The sequence below is a fragment of the Triticum aestivum genome, chromosome 4A (assembly GCF_018294505.1).
Source record: "Triticum aestivum cultivar Chinese Spring chromosome 4A, IWGSC CS RefSeq v2.1, whole genome shotgun sequence".
In the NCBI taxonomy this organism is placed as follows: Eukaryota; Viridiplantae; Streptophyta; class Magnoliopsida; order Poales; family Poaceae; genus Triticum; species Triticum aestivum.
Genome location: NC_057803.1, coordinates 200,313,206 through 200,336,157, shown reverse-complemented (window position 1 = coordinate 200,336,157; position 22,952 = coordinate 200,313,206).

Sequence of the window (22,952 nt, the reverse complement as noted above, 5' to 3'; positions counted from 1 at the left end):
CGCCATTAGTAATATTCCCCCCTAGCTAATTCGCCCGATCCCTTCGTCCCTCCCTTGCCAGATCCACTCCCCCCCTCGCCACACCCTCACGCCCCCTCCTTCCGCCGCCCGGTCGTCGTCCCTCGACGCCATAGCCGCGCCACCATGCTCCCCTCGCTCTGTCGTGTCCCCCTCGTCCTCCCCGATGGCTCACGCAGCCGGAAGAGCCCCGAAGCGTTGTCCCCGACCCCTTCTTCCTCTTTCGGCCGCGGAGATCACCGGTGGACCTCGCTCCACACCCGCTCCGATGACCCCCGTGCCCTGCCTCGCCGTCTCGGTCCTCGCCGCCAACGGCCTGCCGCCACGACTGCCAGCCCGATGTCACGGCGCACCTAGCCGTCCGAAGCCTCCGCTGCCCCGCAGCTGGCACAGGAGCCCAGCAGCGCCTCCCTCCATCGAGCAGCCGCTCCCACCAACAGCGCCTCCCGCCCAGCAACGCCTCCTCCCGGAGCTACGCTGGCGACCAATCCATAGGCAGGTAGCCACCACTCCTTCGTCCCCCCTTCTTCCTCCTCCCTCTTCCCTCACCCCTACCTCCTTCCTCTTGCATCCTCTGTCTGTTCATTTTCCCCCTGATTTTTGCATTGGATGAGTACTTGCGCTAGATTGGGTATTGTGAGAATATAACGATGGCCATTTCCTGATGAATACTTGCTGCACGATTTTTTCTAGTGCATGTTAAAGTTTACTTGTGAAAGGATTTTGCATGATAGGTGTTTGTGATAATGCTTTAGATGAGCAAATGTTTGGGTTTAAACATGTTAGTAGTGAAACGTGCAATGACTGGTGATATATGAAAAGGAAAAAGATTAAGTTGTTTTATATGCACCGTCTTGACCTGAAATCAAAGCTTAGCAGTAACATTCAGTTTGAGAGAGCTGGAGCTTTGTCTTGATTATACACTTATACTAGCCGTAATTTGTCAACACATTAGTACTGGTGGCCGTCTTGATGTAGGAGCTCAAGAACCTGCGGCCGCAGCTCTACTCCGCCTCTGAGTACTGCGAGAAGTCCTACCTCAACACCCACCAGAAGCAGATGTGAGTAGCCACCTCTGTTGTTCCTCCTCTCCTCCATTAGAAGTAGTCGCAGAGTTATTGAGTGGACGGACATGCTTAGATGGGCTTGGAAGACAGGAAGAACATTTAACTTGAAATGGTCATGCATTGGAACTAAGTGTGGGTAGAACAGCGATAACTTACACTAGTTTTGTAGCCTCCAGCAAGTTTACGAGCAAACATAATTTTCCTTCTCTTTTAGAAATATGCAGGCAGCTCCCTGATCAGTGTTGTTGTTGGTTGCTGTAAAAAACTAGTTACCAGTGCACAAATGAGTCTGAGACATGCCAAGCTAAGCTACTCACCATTTGAACTTTTTGCGCCATCATGAGTTATCTAGATGTTTGAGTACTCTAGTACAATACTCCTATTTGTATGGTAAATTTGGTGAATGAATAGTCAATAGTGTAGTGAATGAACAGTCAACAGTGTAGTGATTTAAGGAGGAAAGTTATCCTGCTAGATTTTCTTCTTCTTAAAAGCTTCAACTTCAAAGTATATTTTTACAAGTTTCTGCAACTTTTTCTTAACTGCTGCTACTGCTGTTATGCTTGTATTCACTGCTGTACTTGTGATGCTGTTGTACTTGTGATGATGCTACTTGTAATCTTCTGAAGTGACCCATTGGCGACTTCATTACGCGGGGATAATGAATTTGCAGGTACCCTGAGAGGCCCTTGAGTTTGTCGGAATGTCGATTAACTTCCGTTCCGGCAAATTCGGGTACTCCATATGTCATATTTTCAGCAAAGGTCATGCTGAAATTTTTCGTGAATTTTAGCATTATTTTGCTAAAAATAGGACATTTGGGGTACTTGCGACTAATGCACGGGCTGGGGTATCTTAGTACTTAATTAAGTAGGATCAACTGCCCCTTTATTCTTGCTGCATTAAACCATAGGTGGCAATAGTGCCAAGTGATTAGGCCCAACTTAGAATTCTCCTTCCCTTTTCTTGATAGGGTATATATTATTAGAAGATACCCATATATATCAGTCAACCTAGCTAGGGTGCCTCGACATCGATAAACCCTAAATGATGAAAACTTAACTTAGCATTTAGGGTGCCTCAGCATCGACAAACCCTAAATTATAAAACCTTGGCTTTTAGGGTGCCTCGGTGTCGATAAAAACCTAAATGATGAAAGCTTAGACTTTTAGGGTGCCTCGGTGTCGACAAACCCTAAATGATAAAAGCTTAGCTTTTAGGATGACTCGGTGTCGACAAACCCTAAATGATGAGACCATGATCTTGTTCCTTGACAATAACCAACATTTTGACCAAACTTTTTTCCTATTTAGAGCGAAACATGGCCCACAACGATGAGGCCGGCGGTTCGGGCAAGCAATTCTGGGAGTTGTCCCAGGAGATGGAGGAAGAACCTCACCGCTATGAGGACGGCGCGGAAGACACCGATCCTGACTACACAACCCCTAGTGGCGTCGGGGATGACACCACTGATGGTGCCGCCGAGGATGCCACCACTGATGATGGCAGCGCATGCACCAATGGCAACCAACCGAAGAGGCAACGGAAGGACCGGCGCCCGAACGTGCTCGGCACCGTCAAGGAGGAATTTACTAAAGTGAACTCCGATGGGCATCCAATAGCGCCCAAAGAACTAGTCAAGGGGTACTCGCTTCAGCTCGGGTGCATTCTCCAGAGCACCATCTCGATCAACACCGAGAACCTAAGGCATAACGACTGAGGGAATTTGCGCAGCCTCCTCTTCATGAAGCTGCACGAACGATACAAGTTCCCCGCTGACTTTGCAAACACATGCCTCTCAGGGAATAAAGTGAACAGTGCCGCCCTCACGACGATGAGCACGGCCCTGTCTACTTGGAGAAGCATGGTGAAGAGAATAATTGACAAAGGTGATAGTTATGAGAAGATCAAGGCGAAAAATTCTTTGATCAGCGAAGATGACTACAAGGAGTTCAAGATCAAGTGCGAGAGCAGCGCAACCTCCGAATCAAGTCAGTGGGGGAAAGAAATGCGGGAGTTGAACTTAGGGGAACACAAACTCGGTCCCGGCGGTTACAGAGTGGTGGAGCCTATATGGGACAAGGAGGACGCGGAGCGTGCCGAGCAAGGCCTACCGCCCCGCTTCGAGAAATACCGTGACAAGTAGACCAGGAACTATGTCAGGGCCCGGTACAAAGAGGACCCGGTAACAAAGGAGCTTTCCTTGGATCCGAAGACCAGGGCGCTTGAGCGTGTTCTGGTAAGGAATACACCCCCGTATAATTAGCTCCATATGGTTGCATTCTAATTAATGAAGCCAAATTTCTAAATGGTTCACATTCCTCCCGCAGGAGACTGAAAGCAGTAGCACGGGGTCGCCTCAAAGCACCCCTTGGGACAGCACTCTAAATAGGGCGTTGAACATTATGAAAAACAATGATAAGCTCAGTAAGCCGTCGTCAGCTGGTCGTGTGGCCGGCAAAGGCTTGTCCACAAAATGGTCGTCATACTATAACGCTGGTGGGCGAAAGGAGAGAAAGACCAGCTCGGAAAGCCAGTCGCGCGAGGTTCAAGAACTCAAGGCACAAGTGTCGCGGATTCCGGAGATTGTCCAAGAGCAAGTGCAACAACAACTGGGATCGACGCTCACCGCCATTGTGCCTACCTTGATTGAGGGGCTGCAGGCGTGGATTGTGGGCGGCCAACAGAGGCCGCCCGGTTCACAGCTTCACGGCCAGCAACTCGCACAACGCGCAGGCGACGCCATTGGTGTCTCCGGCAGAGGCAGTATTGGTGTCTCCGACACCGGCACGGGCATTGGAGCTTAATGCACCCGGGTGTACGCCAGCCGGCACCTCAGCAGCAAGCGGCCCCTCCGTCAGTTGCACGCCCGCCATTGGCAGTGCCTCGACATTAGCCGAGCTCAACGCCATCACGGTAACTAATTAAGCCTCTTGGCCGAGAACTTCATCTCCTTGCCTTTGACTGGGCATCCCTGACGCCCTACATGTTTTCGCAGGGCGCCGCCGACGTTCCATGCACTCTCCTGCACTTCGTGAACGACGAGTTGGTCGATGTCGCCAAGGGCAAAATTGTTCAACCGGGCAACCCTGTGTTCCACGGTAATCCGATGCCACCCACCGTGTATAGGGTTGAACTGGTTCGGGTGCTGCCAGGCTGCGACGAGTTGTTACCTCCGATTTGACCCGCTGGGGCCGACGAAGATGATGTGATGACCCTCAGCGCCTGCGTAAGCTAGCCCCTGCTTTGGCCGAAGAGCCAGATTCGTTTGGGGGCGAGGGACACCACCCCACAGAAAACACCGCCAGTCGTGCCGGCGCCAAGCCATGGCAAGACCGCCGCAACGCTACCGGACATGCCGGACATCTCTATGGCATAGGATCCGAACATGCATATGGCACAGGATCCAGACGACAACAACAACAACGATGGTAGATTTACCAATGTCGATAAGTACTTTGCCGAACATGGGTACGGTGACGAATTCTTCGGGCCTCCTTCTCAAGACCCCAACCCTGGAAAAGACGACCGCGATCATGCTGGTACTACGGAGAAACCAAATTGCAACAGGCGTCATCTGGCATTCAGTTCTTAGGAGACGCCTCTAGCTGCCGCCCTCACCGAGCCTCAGATAGCCAAGGTGCCAAATATTATCAGCTCCAACACACTCAAGAAGGCGGTATGTGAGCAGAACTCGATCCCATTACAGCAGAAGAAGAAGGGAAAAAAAAGAAAGAGGAACAAGGGTGCCAGCCAGCCGGCACCGAGTACGATCCGTGCTGAGGACGGTCCACCTTCACCTAAGGATATCTCGAGGAGGGTGCATGTGGCGGGTAGGCCGATGCTACCGACTAATCTACTCAATGCTGCAACCGGTGCTATGCGGAGTCTGCATGACAGTGTTCTTTCTTTGGAGAAGCGGCGTCTCTCCGAGAATGATGTGGCATACCCAGTTTTCGTGGCCAAGGTGGCAGAGGGCAAGGGCTTTGCGGATAACGCCATCGGGGGTACGATCGTCCTGCGGTTTGATGACATCTTCGCTATGTTTAACCTTCATCCGCTGCACTACACCTTCGTTAGGCTATTTTCGCTGAGTATGGAGATGCGGATCATTAGAGACAAGACCCCAGACATCGTGATAGTCGACCCCTTCTACATGCGTGCCAAGATCTTGGGCAGCATTGGGGACCGGCAAGTCGCGAGTCCTTACCTTGAAGGCGTCATTCTGGCAAACCGAGATAAGGATAACTTCCTCGTGCCTTACTTTCCTGAGTAAGTCATCCCATCACCGCCCCGTAACATATGATTTCTTAGATTTCCATCGTTCTTTTTTTTCTAACATTCCGTGTTTTGTGCAGTGACACACATTGCACACTCATCCTCTTAAGCCCAAAATATTCCATGGCCACGTATTTCGACTCAGACCGTCAGTCGAAGAAAGACTACACAAATATCAAGAAAGTTCTTGATGATGTTCTCCCCGGCTACGCTAGATCTGGAGGCACCTTCACCAGGCCAGTTCTTAGGTACGACAAGCACGTGTTTGCCCACACTACGACGTTCCCCTGCGTCAAGCAGCCGCCTGGCGGTCATAAGGATGCCTACTACGCCCTCCATCACATGCGGGCAATCGTACGGGACCATAATCACCTTCTGCTACCAAATAATCTCAACGATTGGGCCGCAAGATTGTCGGCAATCCAGGACACGGACAACAGGACAAGAAGTCTTTCGCATCCAGTCGGAGTTTGCGGAAATCATCCATCAAGATGTCCTTCGTACCTTGGGGCATTTCTACCTCAGATTTCAACCGTCCAACAGTGAGATAGACACAACTCTACAAATGCAGGCTGACAACGCCCGTGATTTCATGACCATCACGAGAGACGGCGGCTTCATCCCCGCTCCGGTCCCTGATTCGAGTCGAAAGTAGTGATGCTATGTGTAGTTCTGAAATATCGATTAGCTCATGTTGTAATTAAACTTTAATGAACTTGTATGTCTCTTTGGTTTGGACAGTCGTTCAACTTAGATGTAATCGATGCTATTTATTAGTAGGAGCATGAATCATGCTATTAATGTCTTGCTTTTCTCTTCCAATCCTTTTGTTGCATACTTATATATTGCTTATGTATTGTCTATGAATTGCTACTAACGTTTTGTTTGGCTAGTGCATAGAGATGCGTCGTATGTCGTGTACAAGGGTAAGGTTCCCGGAGTCTATGACGACTGGGAGGAGTGTCGGAGACAGGTTCACCATTTCAGCGGTAACAGTTACAAAGGGTACACCACTAGGGCGGAGGCGGAATCTAGATACGCGCGCTATCTAGTGGGAGAGAGGAGGGAGCAGAGGAGGAACCAGATGAAGACCAGTTTCATCGCGATGATGCTCATCGTGATGACCGCAGCTCTCTTCTATGTGATGGTAGTTTAGAAGATCGATACTGACTTGTAATGTGAAGACAAACTTGCTACTCGCGGTTTCGAGACTTGTAATGTTATAACTTTGTTCGGTATTTTAAATTTGGAGACTAATATGATGAATTGTATTCGGAGACTAATCTTCTATTGTATTCGATAAATCTGCTATTTATATGTTGTGCTCTATATATTATGTGCAGTAATATGTTTTGTAACCTGTGCAAATATCAGAAAAGAAAAAATCCCTAATATTCATACTAGTGGCGCACCACTCAGCACACTAATGGCGCACTGCAAAAAGGACTCTAATGGCGCATCATCCACTAGTGCGCCATTAGTATGCCAAAGCACATGGGTAAATATGGCCCCTGGGAGGCATACTAATGGCGCACCGTGGGCTATACTAATGGCGCACTGCATGGTGCACCATTAGGATACCAGATACTAATGGCACACCACAGGTGCGCCATTAGTAAAAAATACTAATGGCGTGATACTAGTGGCGCACCTGTAGTGCGCCATTAGTAGGCAAAACAGGTGCACCACTAGCATGCCTTTTCCTAGTAGTGACCATTTCAGAACATTGATGTGGCGCGTGCGTCAAAAATCATGCACTAGCTCCCCACACAAAGTGATATCGGTTCATGACGTGTCGTTGTACTAGCCACTTCGACTCGATGGGAGGGATTCATGCGTACACATGCATGTGTGTGTGCTCAAACTATATCATGCATGTCATCCCAAAGCATGACCTATATATATGTACCGTATTACAAGAAAAAATAATAATCCCCTCTTAAGTCAAATTCACCTCTCTTGTTGTCAGGCACAAACTAGTGATGGACCAAGCGGGCCGACAGATGGAAAGCATAGATATCGCTGATAACCGCTTAAGTGGGTGCGAGAGGACAAGCACCATCGCTTTGCTTGTGGGACAAACGTATATATGTTGAATACCCAAAATGCAGAACTTTGATGTGCCACATGCCTCAAAAACTGTAAACCATGCACCCACACATAGTGAGGTTCATGAAGCGTACTACATATGATGGTCCCTTCCCCCCTCTTAACCGCATACTATATGCTCCTGCCGTAATATGTACAACCCAAAAGAATCACACGTGAGTAACCTCTGCTGATGTAGGTCAAAGTGATGCATGCATGCATCAACGATGGCCTCGTGGGCCCACAGATGGAAGCGTCACACGTGAGTGTCCTAGCTAGGATAACCACCGCGTGCATGCATGTGGCCCAAAGAGGTGTTGTGTGATGTTTGAATAGCCAATTTCACAATTTTGATGTGGCACGTGCCTCGGAAACCAAAAAGTCCTGACACCGAGTGAGGTGTACTTGTTCACGGATGCATACGTATAGTATATATGCTAGTCCCCTCCCAGCTCTTCGACACGTACTATATACCACCATAACACAAACAAAAAAGATTCTACCTAGCTGGTCAAATTAACCTCACTGTCGGCTGTTCTTCAAAGGGATGGACAATGACATCACGGGCCCACAGAAAGCATCACACGCAAGTATCGAGTGTCGTATATGACAACCAGCGACTGCATGTGGCCAAAACATGTATGTATGAAAGGGTTGTGTAATGTCTTAAATAACGATTTCACAACTCTGATGTGGCACCGGCCTGCCTAACAAAACGGCCAACCCACACGGTGGCTCACAACTCGTAGTGTACTGCGAGCCCCCCCCCCCCCAAATGCACACACCCACACACACACCGCTAATCCACCGCAACTACACTGCATGTCAAATTAATTATCCCATGGTGAACATATGTTACCAAAGGAGGGACGTTTTAATTTTGAAAAAACCACAGAGATCATTAAGACATTTTAGTATGTTAATTGATTGATTTACTACGGGTATAATGTGCAAAAATCAAATTTGAGCTACATGCACATGTGACAGTGCTCCTAAATGGATTGCAAAAACACATGTGTCTCACTGGGTGCATGTTTACTCCCCATGCAACAAATTTCAAACATTGAGAATCTTGATTTTTAAATTCTAGTACATCCAAATCTTATTTGAAGTTCATGAAACTTATCGTGTTGTCAAATTTTGCATTGTACTTTTTTTGTCAAATTTGAGACCAGTTTTTATGTAATCTTTATCTAATTACAAACAGGAGATTATTAATAATTGGGAACCAATATCCCAAATGGATTATTTATTCGAACCGTGAGCGTTAGACTAACAATGGATACGTGCCATGCTTCGGTTAAACAATAAGGCGGCATCATTAATCATCCAAATAGAAAAACAATATACATGCCGTCGCGCAACCCATGTGCCGTGCGAGCAGGCATGAGTTGACATGACGCATGTGAGCAGTCCGCCGCGTGTATGCAGGTGTGTGAATTGACGGAGGCGTGCTCGTTGCATAGTGTCATCTGGAGGCGTGCGAGTAGCTATGTGAAACTTTGGTAGGCACGCCAGCAGTCCGGTGCGCAGACTCACCGGGGAGGTGAGCCATCGGTTTGACCGTCGCCCGCGTCTCTCCCACAACTCTCACTACTCCATATTAATGGTGCACCCGAGTGGCCGCACCCCATGCTCGCCACACACACACAATCCTCTCTCTCCGCTTGCATCCTCGACGCCGCTCTCATTCCTCAAAGCCGTCAGTGTATGAGGATGCCACCAAAGCGCCCCATCGGAGGGACTGGCGACACCGGGGCTGCTAAAGCACCGAAGAACAACGTGGAGATGGAGACAGAGGTTGTCGTCACCACCGGCGAGTTATCGCTGCACCCTGACGTTGTCGACGGTGTCGAGCTTCCACGGCTGGAGGCGGAGTTCCACATCGACTCTGGATATGACACCGACGACCACTCTGGCGACAACTCCGACGACCACTCCGGCGACGACTCCGACAATGACAAATATCTGGTTAGTCATCTATACCCATTTATGTGTCAAATAGATCATAGGGTTTCTCTGGTTACTCCTGCCTCCCCCCTTTTTGAAATAGAAATCATATGGTTATGTTCTCCTAATCCATGAAATCTGAGTATGTTCCGTTAGATCCGCGTAGTGTATTGATTGTTTGAATAGTACAAGTGATAAGTGATTAGTTGTTTCATCTGTGCAAATGATTTCTGCTAGTAATCCAACTAGGGTTAGTGTTTGTGCTAATAGTTCCTAGCCAGGACTTGACTATTGATTTTGAATGACCTACATATGTTTGTGCCATTATTTTATTCAAGATTGGTTTGTACATAGACGACTATGCTTAAAAATCAAACCATAATCTCTGGATATGTATAAATATATAGTCATAAATTCCTAATCGTACTTCATGGCATGTAATCATTGATTAGATGCTAGATTTGTTTTCTTATTTGTATATGTGATGTCTGACGATGTGGACAGCGAGGTTGAAAATGTCCAAAGGAGGTACAATAGGCAAATCCTAAGGGAGCTTTATGCGGGAATGCATAACAGGCGTATTAGGACCTAGAACGGCGGCTATCGATGTCCATTTTGCAACCACAAGCTTTATGGCGCATATCTAAGTGTTCTGGCGCATGCAAGAGGATGGGCCGTTGGCTCCTTCAAGCAGAAGTATTCTCGCAGGGTGGCACACAGCGCGTACGCCGACTACCAAGAGAAGCTTCAAGATCGTGTCGGCATGTGAGATGAGATGTGGGATGGATCAAACTATGTACTATTGAGTACGCTTAATGACGGTTGAACTATGTACTTATGGTTGAACTATGCTTATGTACATGTGTCGGTGTCAAAACCGGCGGATCTCGGGTAGGGGGTCCCGAACTGTGCGTTTAAGGCAGATGGTAATAGGAGGCAGGGGACACAATGTTTACCTAGGTTCGGGCCCTCTCGATGGAGGTAATACCCTACTTCCTGCTTGATTGATCTTGATGATATGAGTATTACAAGAGTTGATCTACCACGAGATGGTAGAGGCTAAACCCTAGAAGCTAGCCTATGGTATGATTGTTGTTGTCCTATGGACTAAACCCTCCAGCTTATATAGACACTAGAGGGAGCTAGGGTTACACAGAGTCAGTTCCAAGGGAGGAGATCTACATATTCAAATCGCCAAGCTTGCCTTCCACGCAAAGGAGAGTCCCATCCGGACATGGGACGAAGTCTTCAATATTGTATCTTCACAGTCCAATAGTCCGTCCAAAGTATATAGTCCGACTGTCCGAGGACCCCCTAATCCAGGACTCCCTCAGTAGCCCCTGAACCAGGCTTGAATGATGACGAGTCTGGCAGGCAGATTGTCTTCGGCATTGCAAGGTGGGTTCCTCCCCAAAATACTACATAGAAGATTTTGAACACGAGGATAGTGTCCGGCTCTGCAAAACAAATTCCACATACCATCGTAGAGAGTATAATATTTCCACAAATCTAGTCCACTGACAACTTTTCATAACGTGACATCACGCCATGGCTCCGGTTATTATTCGAACCGTTTTTCTCAACCAGTTACTGCACATATTGCGAGGCAATTTTCTTGGCACTTCTTGTTGAAGCAGAGATCGTGTCCCCTTATCACGGGATTCTCATCAATACGGGTGTGTGAAAGTGCGTTATATCAACTAGAGGGGGGGTGAATAGGTGATTTTTATGAAAGTCTTCAAAACGTGGAAGTTATGAAGACAAACGATAGAAATAAACCTATTACCATGCAGCGGAAGGTAGACTACAGTAGGCAAACCATAGGCAAGTATTCAATGGAGTGAAAGCACAATGACTAATAGCAGCAATGTAGTAAGGATCAGGTAGGAAGATATTATGAAGCCACACAGAACACGCAGTCACTCAGTGAAGATAAAAGATAGTGCAATCATATAATGACTTCACAAGGACCAACAGTAAGTAAAGGGAAGGAAAGGATGAAACCAGTGACACGTTGAAGACAATGATTTGTTGGACCAGTTCCAGTTGCTGTGACAACTGTACGTCTGGTTAGGGCGGCTAGGTATTTAAACCCGAGGACACACAATCCTGGACACCCAGTCCTGAACACGCAGCTCAGGACACCCTGTCCTCACCATATTCCCCTTGAGCTAAGGTCATACAGACCTCGCCCAATCACTCTGGTAAGTCTTCAAGGTAGACTCCCAAACCTTCACAGACTTCGTTCACCGGCGATCCACAATGTCTCTTGGATGCTCAGAAAGCGATGCCTAACCGACTGGAGGATTCACAGTCCTCAAGTGTAATAAGTCTTCAGATCACATAGACAAGAAGACTTAAGTGATGCCTAATTCTCTTTGGCTTTGGGTGGTTAGGGCTTTATCCTCGCAAGGAATTCACTCTCAAAGGCTTCGAGGTGGGTTGCTCTCAAACGACAAAAGTCGTCCACTAACTCTGAGCAGCCAACCATTTATGGTTGTAGGGGGTGGGCTATTTATAGCCACTAGGCAACTCGACCCGATTTGTTCGGAATGACCCTGGGTCACTAAGGAACTGACACGTGTTCCAACGGTCAGATTTCAAACTCACACGGCAACTTTACTTGGGCTACAAGCAAAGCTGACTTGTCCGACTCTGGACAAGATTCGCTCTCATAGTCTTCACTCAAAGACATAGGTTTTGGTTAAGCATCACTTCAGTCATTCTAACTGGTTCTCTTGGACCCCACTTAACAGTACGGTGGTTCCTATGACTCAACAAAGAAGAAAAAGAACTACGAAAGATCTAAGTCGTCGAGCTCCATATGCTTCATGCGATGTCTTCTCTTGTCATAGTCTTCAATGTGAATATCTTCATATACCACCTTTGACCTCAATGTCTTCATACATTTTTAGGGGTCATCTCTGGTAGGAAAACCGAATCAATGAGGGACTTCTACTTGTGTTATCCTGCAATTCTCACAAACACATTAGTCCCTCAACTAGGTTTGTCGTCAATACTCCAAAACCAACTAGGGGTGGCACTAGATGCACTTACAATCTCCCCCTTTTTGGTGATTGATGACAAACTAGTTGAAGTTTTCAATGGGGAATATAATATGTGAAATTGTAAAGGATAAGGAATTGTCTTCATAAGTTGCAAGGGCTCCCCCTGAAGATGCGCATATAAGTAATTTGCTTTTGGAATGCAAATGCACATGGCAGGTTGTGCTTGTGGAGATCCTCTTCAACTTATGATGACAATCCACTATGCATGTGAAGGTATGGAAGATAATGACATGCATAATGGAAAATGGACGTCTGCAAAATGATCTAAGTGCGGAATTTATCGTCGCACATGCGGAATTTATCATCGCATCACAAAATGGCAAATAAGTAGCAGACGACCATCGAGTTTAAGTGTTACAACTCAAAGAACCAAATGTATCAAAACGAGAGTTGTAAACACGAAGCAAAATATTAAGCACCCGCCCATATGGACCCGCTTGAAGACTATCAAACTCATATGCTTCTCCCCCTTTTGTTAGTAAGGACCAAAAAGGTTTGAAGACATAGAGCATCTACTCGTTCCCATGAAGAGTAGGTGAAGCAGCAGGGTCGTCGGTGGTGTGCGGCGGTGCAGAAGAACTTGGAGCAGTGTCGAAGCATGCTGAAGGAGGTGGCGGTGAAGTAGCATCGTCTTCATCCTCGATCACTCTGGCATTCACTGTTGCAGCAGAGGAAGAGAACTCAGAGTCTTCAAGAGATGGAGTTTGTTGCAGCACTGCCCTTCGAGGAGGTGTGGAGTCAAACTTGAAGCGCTCAGAGAAGCCATCCTCTGGAAGGTCATCTTCAGAACACATCAGCGCCAGCCCTTTCCATGTGCGTCGAGAGGTTTCATGGGCAACAAAGGCATTCTTGATGGCAAGATTGCGAATGCGATTAACATCCACCAAGAGGCTTTGCATTTGACGCTTCAGCCAGTCATGATGCCTATCATGTTTCTGATGAAGAGCCACAAGAAGCTCTCGGTCATTGAGAACACGAGTGCGCTTCTTGAGTTGTTGGGAAAGGGTGCTATCAGTGGCTTCAGTGAGAGCAGGATGTGGTGCACGTGTAGTGCCAGCCAAAGGATACACACGAGTGACTGCTTCAACTCCTTCAGTGTTCTGAGAAAAACTTTGATGCTCTGCATTCTGAAGACTTAGAGGTTCCTAGGCAGGCTCAGGATAGATGGCTTCAATAGACATATCCACATCAGGCAGAAAGATCCGATGATTGCGAGGAGATGGCTAATATGAGATAGCGGAGTGAAGTTTGATCAGCCGCATTACCCATGGGGCGTAGAACTTCAAGCCAAACAGATCAGAGCCTGATGCAGCAAGTTGGCGAATGAAGAAGTCCTGTGCATTGAAGCATTTGCCATGAAGAATATAGAAGACCAAAGTCTTCATTGCACCTCCCAACTTGGCATGTGGAGAGTGCCCTTTGATGGGCCAGAGAGTTCGCCTTATGATGTGATAAATAGTCCTTAGCAGATACTCTAGGTCTTCAACAAAGAACTCTTTGGGATATGCAGCATCTTGGGGCAATGGCTTCATCATACTGAGCATCTGACTCATGTTAGGTTCAGGCTTCTAAAAGATGCTCTCCACAGCTTGACTGTGAAGTTGACAGCCAGATTTGTAGAGATCGCTAGGAGTGGGTAGACCAGTGAGCTCAATGATGTCAAAGGCTTTGGCTTCGTGATGAACATTTCCTGTCATCCACTCCAGGACCCAAGTCTTTGGATCTCTGTTATACCCGCGGATGTGAAGTGTGGCATAGAATTGGAGCAGCAACTCTTCATTCCAATGCTCTTGGTCAATGACGAACGGCAGCAATCCAACCTCTTTGAAGCAATCCAGAGCTTCTTCCAGACAGGGCAGACCAGCTATTGCTTCAATTCAAGACACTTGTGTGGGAAGATGCGACCTTGATTGTATAGAATGCAGGAGTAATAGCTTCACTACGGATAGCTCCAGAACCGATCAGATGATATTCTTTCCCTTGAGTAGGGGTTCTTGGAGCTATTAAAGAATGTGTTGTCTGCTCTGAAGCCATTGATATTGAAGGATCCAGGTGCTGATGCAGGACCTGGGAACCTGGGCAATCATGGGATTGGCTTCTGTACCTGAGGCCTGTGCTCAACATGATAGTCGAACTGAGGACCGGCAGTAGGCGCAGGAACAGAAGCAGTGGGATCAGTGGCTTTGCTGACTTCTGGTGCTTGGGTTGGTGAAGGCTCCACATTAGCTTCAGCCATGACAGCGTCAGTGGCTTCAGTGGTGTTGGTGGAGGCAGCCTCAAGATTTTCAACCTCCACTTGACGAGCTGGAGGGTCGGTCACAGTCACGTTCTCCTCGAGAACCGCTTCTTGGTGGGACAGGGGAGTAGCAGCTTGTGGGGCTTCTTCTTCATCGGCTGATGCAGCCGGAATGTCTTCAGCAGCTTCAGCTTCAGACGCAGAGACTGGAGGCCTTGGTCCTTTGCGAAGCCTGCGCAACGCAGGCGACGCCTGTGGAGTTGGTGTTGGCTGGGCCTCAAAGTCTTCTTCCTCTTGTGGGCGATCAGCCCATGAAGCATCCTGAGCAATTGGCGTCAGAGGACGACCAACACTGATGAGTTCGCTGTGCGTTAGCACAGGCGATGATACCTGTTGGTGCTCGAGCTGAGGAAGGACTACATCATCTTCAACATGGTCATGGTGACCAATGTCTTCAGCAGCGATGGGATCAGCTGCTGGAAAGTCTTTAGCTTCATGAGCCTCTGTGAAAGCAGGCTCATGGATTGTCAGTTGGCATTCAGCGTCAGGACGAACCATGGAAATGGGTTCAACAATCAAAGGCTCTGTGGGAGCAGCCCGTTCTTTCTTGGTCTTCCTCTTCTTCTTGGAGGGGGCAGTAGGAGAGGCTTCATGATGTTTCCTCTTCCTGGCTTCAGCATCAGCAGTCCTCGTCTTCTTCAGCTCTGAAGCGGTTGACCGGGCCTTTGACTTCGAGCCAGTCATGCTAGTTGGGAAGACAATGGGATCTACTTCCTGCCTTGGTGCGAGAGGTTCAGCCACAATGGGCTTCTTCTTCTTCTGCTTAGCAGCCATTCTGGGATCAATGCCCGGACGCCCAAGGGCCTTGCGCTTCTCAGCCTCGTTGTAGCCTTGCACACACTTGTCAGCCAGGCTCTTCATGCGCTCCCGAGAACCCTGAGCTTCTACGCGTTTCTTGAGAAAGGCTTCTTTGAGCTCGTGCAGCATAATCTTGAAGTTTTTCACCTCTTGCACGCTGAGCTTGGCCATATGCTTCTTGAACTAAGCCTTTTCATAGTCAATCTTTTGCTTCAGTTCGACGATGCACTGAGCGAGAGCTAGCTCGGAAGCAATGGCGCCATGAAAGGCGACACTGAGGCCAATGGGTAATTGCAAATCTTCAAAGCTGATGTTTGGCGTGTCAAACCACTCATCAATGAAGTTGTGGATGATTGTCATGTCAAAGAGAGGCAGATCATTGAAGATTTCTGCTTCTTCTTTGCTCTTGATGAGTTGCTCAAGAGCGTCATCTGCAAGATCTTCATCACTTGACAGATCAATGGCATCGTTGCGCAGAATGGCAGCAGCTGTCAGCTCTTGGCCGGTGTGTGGCAGAGGCATCTTGACCTTCTGGGGCTTGGAGATGCGTGACAAATCTTCAGACTATACACTGTCTTCAGGAGGTGCAGTTGCCAGTGGCTTCGCCCGTGAGATTTTTGGTGCAGAGGCCGGCTTTGAAGCTTTTGGCTGCTTCAGCTTCTTTGGCTTCGGTGCTGCAGGCGCTTCATCTGATTCAGCGTCATCTGCAGGCCCATTCACGGCTGTCCCTTGAACCACGATGTGAGTGATGAGACCTTCCAAGTTGTAGAAGGGCCCAAGAAGACTGGGTTTAGCTTCACGAGTTCCATCAGCGCGGGGAGCAGAGGGACCAGGGTTGAAATCTAATCCCAAAGACTTCTTGTTCTGCTTCGCTGAGTTCTAGGCAAACTGGAAGCTGCGCTTAAACAGATTGTCGTCACGACACCATAGCAGGGACGATGGGTCAGCATCCGCAGGCTGTGGTCCACGGACCATGCAGGGATAGAAGCCTTGTTCAATGGCTTCATCTCTGGTCCTGGGTTGAAGATTTTTGTAGAGGATGTCTCCCCACGGTCGCTTGATGGCATATTCCTTTGTCACAAATCTGTACTTGAACCACTGTTCTGCCCAATAGCGTCGAATCCATTGGATTCGTGTCTTGCATTGATTGTAATCCTCTTCAGGATCTGTCTTGTACAGCTCTGAGAGGTCATCGGGCAGATCTCTTGATGTTTCTCCTCGACGCTTTCTGCCACCCTTCCTTGCTGATTTCTCTGAAGCCATGAACTTTAAACTGAAAGGCTTCAATATGTTCAAAGGCTTCAAAGGTTTTCGCTTGCTGGACAAACAGGAACTGGCTTCGGGAGAATTTATGTGATGCTGTAAGAATTCTGCAAATGAATGCAAACTATGAGAACCAAGGGATTCTCCCACAGACATGTAGCTGTGACAGCATTAAGGTGCGAGGGAAGGGGAAGAGATCATATGCATTCTCAGAAGATTTTGAAGATAAATCAGTTTAGAAGACATTGACCTCATCGTGCGAAGATATTCACTCATAGATAAGGAGTTGGTTCCAAATTTGTACGAATCCACGGATCAGTACAAGTGAGGAATCTAACTACTTTGTGAAGCATAAGTGAAAATACTAGGCATGTTATGAGATGCAGTATGAAAGAGATCCAACTTGTGTGAATAGAAACTGCTTGTGGTAGAAAGTGATAAAGCTATAGGATCAAAGGGGCCGTAAAAAGGATGTTTTATTTACCACACAAAGAACTGCTAGACGGAGTGGAAGAGGAGGCCGAGCAGTTTGATCGTCCGTGCCCTAACATGGCGACGGAGGACACCTACGGCGACGGCGGAGAAGACGACGTCTGCGGTCGGCGTGAAGACGACATCGGAGAGGTTGCGGCAGCGAAGCGCTTCATCGCCGGCGTCGTCGAGGGCTAGCGGTGGCGCTAGGGTTCATGCGAGAGTGGAAAAAGGGATAATGACTGCTCTGAGGTGTGTATTTATAGGTACAGGGGCGGCACTGCATTATTACACAGGTGCCCCTGGCGATTCACATCTGAGGAACACGTGGCCATCATGCAGCATATCGGGGGTTGTTCCACGTCCCACGCACGCCTGGATTGTCGGGTGGTCATTCCCACTTCTCTGGGTTTTAGGTGGAGGAATGAGCATTGAAAACGGACTTAATGTTTGTCTCTGTATCTTCTGCTGACAAGGACGCAGAGAAGACATTCGACAGTTTCAATAGAATGCATATGATTTGGAGAGATAGAGTTTGAGATAGAAAGCGTAGAGATGTTAGGGTCCGATCACATTCACTTAGTTCAAAAGATTCAACAAGAAGACATAGCTATAAGTGAATGATGTAGAGGACAGAACACTAGTATATATATATATATATAATCAACATAGTGAAGATAATCATGAAGACATGTTGAAATTGAAGTCAAACCAAATGTGAGGACATAGCAAATGTAACGCCATGAGTGAAACACTTCAAACAGAACATTTTGGTGGTGGCGTTACCCACCGTATAGGAAGTATTAGAACCAGACACAGCGCACAATTATCATGGCGTTCCGAAGTCAAATTCCATATTAATGTATTCACACTTAGAATGTATGTCTTCATTGATTGAAGATATACTTTACTTCGTGTGTTGCACATCTAAGTCATCAATATGCATAAGTGTTAGGATGTGTGCCTGATCACAGGACATTTGAGGATTCCAAGATATTTAGCTCACACCGTAACTTGCAAAATCTCCTCTCATCCAAGGGCTTGGTGAAGATATCTGCCAATTGCTCTTCAGTGTTGACGTGTATGATATCAATATCTTCCATCACAACATGATCTCTGAGAAAGTGATGACGAATTTCAATGTGCTTTGTCTTCGAGTGCTGAACTGGGTTGTTGGCAATCTTGATGGCGCTTTCGTTGTCGCAGTAGAGTGGCACTTGCTTCAGATGAATGCCATAGTCCTTGAGTGTTTGCTTCATCCACAAAAGCTGAGCGCAGCAAGATCCAGCAGCAATGTATTAAGATTCAGCAGTGGACAGAGATACACAGTACTGCTTCTTCGAAGACCAACATACAAGTGATCGTCCCAGAAAGTGACATGTGCCTGATGTAGACTTGCGATCCACTTTGTCACCAACATAATCAGCATCCGAGAATCCAACCAGATCAAACTCTGAGCCCTTTGGATACCATAATCCTAGAGTTGGGGTGTGAGCCAAATATCGAAGAATCCGCTTCACAGCTAAGTGATGCGACTCCTTTGGTGCCGCTTGAAATCGAGCACACATGCAAACACTAAGCATAATATTTGGCCTAGATGCACATAGATAAAGCAAAGAACCAATCATGGAGCGGTATACCTTTTGGTCGAACTCTTTACCATTGTCGTCAGGACCCAGATGATGCTTGGCTGGCATTGGCGTCGTGAAGCCTTTGCAGTCTTGCATACCGAACTTCTTCAGGCAATCTTTGAGATACTTCTCTTGAGATATGAAGATGCCGTTGTGTTGTTGTCGTATTTGAAGACCGAGGAAGAACTTCAGCTCTCCCATCATGGACATCTGATATTGCTCTTGCATCATATATCCAAACTCTTCACTGTACTTCTGATTGGTGCAGCCGAAGATAATGTCATCCACATATATTTGGCACACAAATAGTTCACCATCATATGTCTTCGTGAAGAGAGTGGGGTCGAGGGAACCAGGTATGAAGCCTTTGCTCTTCAGGAAGTGTTTGGGTGTGTCATACCAGCCCGAGGGGCTTGTTTGAGGCCATACAGTGCCTTGTTGAGCTTGTATACCATGTCATGATGTTTTGGATCTTCAAAGCCAGGCGGTTGTGCAACATATACTTCTTCTTCAATCTTGCCATTGAGAAAGGCGCTCTTCACATCCATTTGATATAGAAGTATATTATGATGATTTGCATAGGCCAGCAGTATGCGTATGGCTTCAAGTCTAGCCACAGGAGCAAATGTTTCATCGAAGTCAATGCCTTCCACTTGAGTATATCCTTGAGCAACGAGACGAGCTTTGTTTCTGACAACTTGACCATGCTCATCTTGCTTGTTGCGGTATATCCATTTGGTGCCTATTATGTTGTGCTTCCGAGGATTAGGACGCTTAACCAGTTCCCATACATTATTCAGCTCAAACTGTTGAAGCTCTTGTTGCATAGCTTGAATCCATTCAGGTTCCATGAAGGCTTCTTCAACTTTCTTGGGTTCTGTTATTGAGACGAATGCAAAGTGCCCACAGAAATTGGCTAGCTGAGTTGCCCTTGATTGAGTGAGCGAACCGGGTGCATTGATGCTGTCAATTATTCTCTCAATCTGCACTTCATTGGCAACACGAGGATGTACAGGGCGAAGGTTTTGCTCTTGCTGATCATTGTCATTGTTAGTGGGATTGTCTTCAGGCTGAGCATTTTCTTCAGGTTGATCAGGTGCGGAGATGATAAGTTCCTCTTCAGGTTGAGCTTCAGAGGGTATGATTTCTCCGGTTCCCATAAGCTTGATTGATTCGCTGGATGGAACTTCATCTAGCACATTTGGGAGGTGCTCTCTTTGTGAACCGTTAGTCTCATCAAACTGCACATCCACTGTTTCAACGACTTTGTAATGAAAGAGATTGAAGACTCTGTAGGAGTGCGAATCCTTTCCATATCCAGGCATAAAACCCTCATGTGCCTTTGGTGCAAATTTTGAAGTGTGATGTGGATCCTTGATCCAGCACTTGGCGCGAAATACTCTGAAGTAACTGACATTTGGCTTCTTGCCAGTAAGGAGCTCATAAGATGTCTTGTTCAAAAGCTTGTGAAGATAAACACGATTGATTGTATGGCATGTAGTATCAATGGCTTCAGGCCAGAATTTTCTTGGAGTCTTGTATTCATCAAGCATCATTTGGGCCATCTCAATGAGTGTTCTGTTCTTGCATTCGACGATGCCATTCTACTGTGGCGTGTACGGGGCTGAGAATTCATGTGTGATGCCCAAGGTATCAAGATATATATCAAGGCCGGTGTTCTTGAATTCAGTGCCATTGTCACTTCTGATGTGCTTTATCTTGGCGCCATAGTTTTTCATTGCTCAATTGGTGAAGCGTCTGAAGACATCCTGCACTTCAGTCTTGTAGAGGATTATGTGCACCCAAGTATATCTAGAATAATCATCAACAATGAAAAAGCCACAGAGACAAGCAGTAGTAGTAAGAGTTGAGTAATGAGTGGGACCAAAAAGGTCCATGTGGAGTAGTTCGAAGGGTCGAGTAGTTGTCATGATTGTCTTCAAGGGATGTTTGGCCCTCGTCATCTTTCCTGCTTCATAGGCACCGCATAAGTGATCTTTCTTGAACTTGACGCCCTCGATGCCTATGACATGCTTCTTCTTTGCAAGGGTGTGGAGGTTCCTCATGCCAGCATGCCCTAGCCTCCGATGCCAGAGCCAGCATTCTAAAGCTTTTGCTAGAAGACATACGGCAAGCTGTGGTCCTGCCAAGAAATCTACCACGTACAAATCATCTTTCCGATACCCTTCAAACACTAGAGACTTGTCAGATTCCATTAGTACAAGGCAGCGATATTTTCCAAATATTACAATCATGTTCAAATCGCAAAGCATTGAGACAGACATTAAGTTGAAGCCAAGGGATTCAACAAACATGACTTTATCCATGTGTTGATCCTTTGAGATTGCAACTCTACCTAGGCCCAATACCTTACTTTACCAGTGTCAGCAAATGTGATGTGACTCTTGTCGGATGGACGTAAGGTTGAGTCCATAAGAAGGCTTCTTTTACCAGTCATGTGATTGGTACACCCACTATCAATAATCCATTCTGAAGACGCTGGTGTCGTACCCTACAGTGCAGTTACGGGGATAGGCTTCACGAAGAGAATTGTGAAGCAAAAACATTTGACGAACCAGTGGGTTATGAAAGCTTAGATCCAGATTAGGACTAATGGGGAGAGTAGCAAGCAATTCAGGAACGAAGTACATAGTAAGACCATTCGGGCATTTGATCTTGCGCCCTACAAGATGTTTAAGGTCCCCAGCAATAGTGTCAGATGATTTTGGTTTTCTGCTGGAGACCTTTCCCTGCAAAAGAGAGTTAAGCTTTCTTAGCCACCCACATCTTCAAGGGTGGCTTAGAAGCAATAAGTCTAAGTGCAGCGTCTGAGAACTTTGGCTTTGGAGCCCTAGCAAAAAGTCTTGCATGCGGACAATAGTACTCATAAGAATAAGCAGAATAGTTCTTGGTCTTATGAACATGGCGGTTTGATGAACCGTGCTCATATTCATAGGCCTGAGTATGGTTTCCCTGCAAAACATTTGCGTTAGTGCGACTCAGGTGAGTCCTCTGTCTGTATGAAGCCTTTGGACCGTATGAAGCCTGTGGTCTGAGGTTTGTCTTCTTCACGTGTGGTGTCATGATGACATTCATAGGAAGATTCTCCAGACACTTTTTCGGAACCCAGATCTTCTTCATAGGCGGTCCATTCCTGCAGTTAGTACCAATGTACCTGGCAAACAATTCACCATTCTGATTCTTAAACAGTTTATAGTTTGCATCAAAGGATTCATCAATGACAATGGGGTTTGCACAAGTGAAGCCAGATAGATTGGATAGATCTGCTGAAGATTCCTGTCGGTGTACTAGAGTAGGGGTACCCTAGTATCCCGAACTTGTGCACGGGCAGTTGCAGCGCCGCGCGGCAAGGCTTGTCGGACGACCGCCAGAGTCCTCCGTGGGTTCCTTTGGAGCCATTCAAGAACAAAGCATTCAAGATGAAGATACAAGGCCCCGGCAAGAGGATCTTGCCGGGAAGAGACAAGGCCCCGGCAAGAGGAGCTTGCCGGGAAGGCCAACCACGACACTTCAAGAAACTTGCCGCGATGCACCGCACATCCCGGCAAGGTCCGGTGAGCGACAAGCTTCTGGACTCGACAAGACGACGACCCCGACAAGGTACTCGCTGGGGGCCCGCTGCCACTCTGTACCCACGCTCCAGCGCACCCACCCGCGTGTCGCCATGAGGCTTCCTCAGGGGCACGTGGCGAGAGCCTGTGCAGCCAGGGGTACGCGGTGGCAAGCGGAGATGAAGAGAAGGCCATCGTGGCAAACGGTGGCGCTCCTAACGGTCACTTTTTGCACTGTTTAGGCAACTCAGACGGGCATTCAATGACCTTGTCCCCTGCCGTCAGAATTAGGTAGGGTGCACTGTGTCCACAGTAGCGGTAGCTGCACCTACCGCATCCTTTTCCATTTTTACCCTTCTAGTCTACGTTGCCACCTGTCAATGACCCCTTGAAAGTATAAAAGGAGGCCCAAGCGCAACGTAGAGGGGGTTCGACTCATTCAAAACATCAGG